The sequence below is a fragment of the Babylonia areolata genome, chromosome 1, assembly GCF_041734735.1.
Source record: "Babylonia areolata isolate BAREFJ2019XMU chromosome 1, ASM4173473v1, whole genome shotgun sequence".
In the NCBI taxonomy this organism is placed as follows: domain Eukaryota; kingdom Metazoa; phylum Mollusca; class Gastropoda; order Neogastropoda; family Buccinidae; genus Babylonia; species Babylonia areolata.
In genome coordinates this window covers 89,425,082-89,430,081 of record NC_134876.1, presented here as the reverse complement: position 1 = coordinate 89,430,081, position 5,000 = coordinate 89,425,082, and the positions used below count along the sequence as shown (strand labels likewise).

The window sequence follows — 5,000 nt, the reverse complement described above, 5'->3', positions numbered from 1 at the left end:
AGTCACCGAGAGAGAAAAAAAAATTATACAGACTATCTGAACTGAGTGAAACTGGAAAAAAATGTCCACAATTGTCTTTCAAACAGTCAACGAGCAGACACGAAACTTAAAACAAAATAACAATCCACTACTTACAGTATTGTTACCCAGTCTTGGTAGTACACCTTTCGGCCCACGACAAACAGTTTCAGTTTCAAGCATGCACAAAGACGTGGCACAATATTATCTACGGAACAGAGCTCCTTGATCAGTACATCCCCATTGTAATGCGCCAATTATCACTGCTCGTTTTATGTATGAGTAGTAACAGTAGTAGAAGTAGTAGTAGCAGCAGCAGCAGCAGCAGCAGCAGCTGTAGTAGTGGCAGCAACAACAGCAGCAGTAGTTGTCGTATGCCAATGGTCTCCACAAAAACGTTTTTCGCGGGTATTTTCAAATCGTATTTTGTCCTCACTCATTCTGGAACTTTATGCTCGACTGCTGATTTCAGAGTGCTGACAGTTCCTCGAAGACACTAGAATCCCAAGACAAGCGCTCTTTCTCCTGTCTTAAGTATTTCAACATGAATGTTAAGTTCTATTAATCTGATGTGATGTCAACGTTATTCAAAAACTAACCATTCAAGTTTGTTCGTTTTTTTCTACAGACACTGACAGCAAATACCCCGCACCTGCTACACCTTCCTTGTTAAATTGCACGCATCGATTTAATTGGAAACAACTAGGTGCTTCAAGCTTTCTAAATATTTTCTGCATACTTGGAGTGAATTGTGCCGGTAATGGTCATGCTCCGAATTTTGAGTGATCCTTCCCCCTAAAACAAAGCGCTCCTGTCTGTGGCCAACTTTCAAGTAAAGGAAGTCAGCAATCATCTTGCCATTTGTGTAACAAGTCAGTTTACTGTCAAAAGAGTTGTGCTTCACAGGCGCGGAATCAAAGGTAACCCACATTTTTATCCGAGTACGCGGCAATTTGCTAACAGAAGTCTTGAAGTATCGGTATACTGTTGCTTCCCTTCTCTTTGTCTCTCTCCTTGTTTTTCTTTCATGCCTGGGTGTAAAAATAAACAGCTGATTGTGCTTAATATTTCCCGTCATTGAAATCATTGCCCTCCGGCTGTTCCAACACGTTCAGGTTCAAGCACCCTTCTGTGTTTTATTGGGCCAAACCTAAATATGATTACCAGGAACGACAAATATTGTCAGTGTGTTGGTCTGTCATCCAATGGTTGTTTCGATGTTATCTATGCCAGCACAGAATGCAATTTACAGGAGAATATTATGTTTTGGAACTACGTCTAAAATCCTAGACATACCAATCAGTGAGAGCGTAATTGCCTCTCTCTCTTTCTCTCTCTCGGTGCTGCGTCACGCAAACAATTAGAAACACACACGGACATATATTCAAGCTAGACACCGATATCGTCTTAACTGACAAAATGAGGAACCCCTAATCACCTCCATCCGCGCTCTCCCCCTCTGTCTGTCTGTCTGTCTCTCTCACACACACACACACACACACACACACACACACACACACACACACACACACACACACACGTGTGTGTGTGTGTGTGTGTGTGTGTGTGTGTGTGTGTGTGTGTGTGTGTGTGTGTGAGAGAGAGAGTACCGTTATTTGCCTTGATTTTCAGTTTCAACTTCCGTTTTTCACAGATCCTTTGATGATCAAGTATTTTCCAATATCCGCTTGAGGATGGAACTGGCCAACCTCCTCGATTAATAACATTCGAGTGTGTAGACGAGCGCGAGCGCCCAGCTAGAAAGAAAGAGGCTTGAGAAAGAGAGAGAGAGACAGAAACAGAGACCGAGAGACAGAAAAAAACCCACAGAGACAGACAGAGAATGAATGAATAGCAGATACATGTAATCGCGTGCATGTTTGCCTCGTGCGTGTGCGGTGTTTGCGGCACGCGCGTGTTAGTCTGTGTGTTTGTATGTACGTGCATGTTTGTGCGTGTATGTGTGTGTGTGCATGAGTGGGTTTGCTTGTGTGTGTGTGTGTGTGTGTGTGTGTGTGCGTGCGTGTGTGTGTGCGTGCGTGCGTGTGTGTATGTGTGCGTGTGTGTGTGGAGAGAGAGATGATGGGTGTGTCGCGTGGGTATTATTAAATGAATATGTGCGCTCGCGTGTATTAACATCATGACGAACTGCTCTGATGCAAGCCATCAAACGTCTCTTCCCTTCAACTCTTTCTCAGCTCCTCACCTCCCCCCCCCCACCCCCCCCCCCCCCCCCCCCCCACCCTACACACCGTCCCTCCACGTCCCCCGCACCTCCCCCTTACGTCCATTACCCCATGATCGTGACAATGTAATTAAAATCGACCTTTCTCCACTGATAAACTGTGTAAAAACTCACTCACACTCACACACCAGCTTACTTTTTTTTCTTTTTTTTCTTTTAAAATATGATCCCCCGCCCTCGTCCTATCAGTATCAGGATGACGCTGCCTCTTCAAATTGTTTGTCATCCTTTTTCTTTCCTCTTCTCTCACATCGACTCCTCCCCCTCCCTTACCATCCCTCCCCCACATCACCCCTTCATGATCCCCTCCTCCACACATGTATTGGGTTTTCACTCGCGTAGTGAACTTGCCAATCACCGCGCCAATCAGTCAGTGGGTTTCCTCACAAACACACACACACACACACACACACACACTCACACACACACACACAAATCCCGATTTAGCCAGAATCAACCAACACCTGCCGCAATACCCACCTCTTTGACCCTTTTAGCGGGACCATATGGTCACTGCAGGCCGGACCCATTGTTCAAGGCGGACGCTCCAACAGAACAGCCCAGAAACTGTTGAAAAGCCACACACACACACACACACACACGGCGTCTCACCGCTTCCCCCCCTTTTCGTGTTTTTTCTTTTACCCTGAGTTTTGTTTTTTGTTTCCTCCAGTTGCGGTGTCGTCTGGCCAGTTTTCTCGCCCCTGTGCGCCGCGCATGCGCCGCATCCAGTCGTCTGGGCGTAAGCAGATTGGAGTTTCAGATTTGGCGGGAAAGTTGGGAGAAAGAGCTTTGTCTGACAGAGGGGTGACTGATGAGGAATGGGGGTCGGAAGGGGGTGGGGGTAGGTTGCTGTATCAAGTGAGCATCTTTGTATAATTGATGAAAGTGTGTGTGCGTGTGTGGATGGAAAGAGGGTGGTACTCAGTACTGAGTAAAGTGTTGAAAAGCAAACTGCTTTAGATATGGCTGTTTTGATGAAAACATAATACCAGGTTTCTTTCCTTCTCACTTCAACTTGACATTTACAAAGAGCGTCAATTCAGTCGTCCGGCCGAGCCAGCTGTCAGGCTTTTTTTTTTCCTTTCTTTTTTTTTCTTAGCCTGGTTCATACTCTTGTTGGCTGCTTAATTACTTGTTGATGGGCTGTTCACAGGTAATCTCAAACTGTCAATCTATCACAATAATACGTATGAAATTACGTTTCGACACGACCATTTTGATAGAAAAAAGAAGTCTGGATTTTTGTTTTTTAAGGGGTTGGGGGGGGGGGGGGGTAGGAGAGGGAGGGGTGAAAGAGAGAGGGAACTGAATAATAACACCGATGCTTATGTACAAAAATTGTTCTAAAAGAAATTGGTGTTACGGATAATAACAACTGTAGTTTTTTGTAGAGAACACAAAGATCATGCTTTTTGGAAATGTAATTATGTGCAAATGTTTTGGAACGCTTTAACGGACTTGATAAAAGAGAGATGTGTAAACACAGGAAATTTAAAGTTAACAGAATCACTTGTGTTATTTGGACATGATGTGACAATAACAACTGATGCTGTTTTGTGTTTTATAATATTGTTTGCAAAGTATTACTTATATTTATGTAAAATTGAGGACAGTCTTCCAAAGGTATCAGGTTTTTTTTAACAAATTAAAAACTCGATATAGAATTGAAGAATAAAATGCATATATTAACTTTAACCATGCCATTTTCTCTGCCAGATGGCTGCCTTACAAATTATTGATCACAAATGATTAGTAACCTGTTCATGATTAACGAAAATTAACCACCCATATTTATTTTCTTTTTATTGATAGTTCACTTGCTGTGAACGTGTTCTAAGATACTTGGCAGTTTGTATTCCTTGACAGCTTGTGTAAGATCTTAAGAAATGAATGATAATAATCCATGATGATAACCAACCAATGTATAATCCAGCTGCTTGGCTGTTTCTGTCTATTCGAGTATTTATGGTGGGTTTTTGTTTGTTTGTTTGTTTGTTGTTGTTGTTTTTTTATTTTGTTTTGTTTTTTTTTTTTTTATGTATGTCCATTAAGATGCTGTTGTTGTTGTGAAATGTCATCCTATCAAAATGGAATTAAAAAATGTTTTTTTTTTTTAAAAAAGAAAGAGAAGAGAGAAAGTAAGGAAAGAAAACATGAACGGGGAGGGGGAACATACATACATACATGCATGCACAGAGACTGAGACGATGCTGGAAATTCGTTTGGATAAATGTAATTCAGCGGTACAGAATTGTTACTGTTCTCTGTCTCTGTCTCCTGCCATCCATCCCTCCCTCCCCCCCCCCCCTCTCTCTCTCTCTCTCTCTCTCTCGGTTTCTAAAGAATTCCGTGCCAGTATATGTCGCATAATTAAAGTTACTTTTAAAACCGCAAATTCTCACCTGTACTCTCTCTCTCTCTCTCTCTCTCACTCTCTCTCTCTCTCTCTGTCTCTCTCTCTCTCTCTCTCTCTCTCTGTCACACACACACACACATACATGAGCTTTTCCCATTGATAAAATCTTTTATTTTTGTTTTTCACTCCAGCAGTGCTCGCGAGCGAGTGCGAAGAGATGTATTAATAATTATTGTTGCCAATTATGAAAGCGTGTGCTTTAGCTTGTGAAAATTAATAGTTCCCTCAGTCTCCCTCTTCCCTTTCCCGTTTTCATGGTTCAGGTTTTCCGAAAATTCCTTTTCTGAATTTTTTTTCCTTTTCTATATAGAAAAAAAA

At 42.4% G+C, this 5,000-nt stretch overlaps 1 long non-coding RNA gene across 1 annotated transcript in view; it reads right to left on the bottom strand.

The window, feature by feature from the left end:
• LOC143294063 (uncharacterized) overlaps positions 1-2,871 on the bottom strand; it is a 170,730-nt gene extending 167,859 nt beyond the window's left edge. Inside the window, exon 1 of the long non-coding RNA XR_013056872.1 lies at positions 2,744-2,871. This is a non-coding gene — a long non-coding RNA (uncharacterized LOC143294063). The remainder of the gene's footprint in view (positions 1-2,743) is intronic.
• Positions 2,872-5,000: the final 2,129 nt, after the last annotated feature.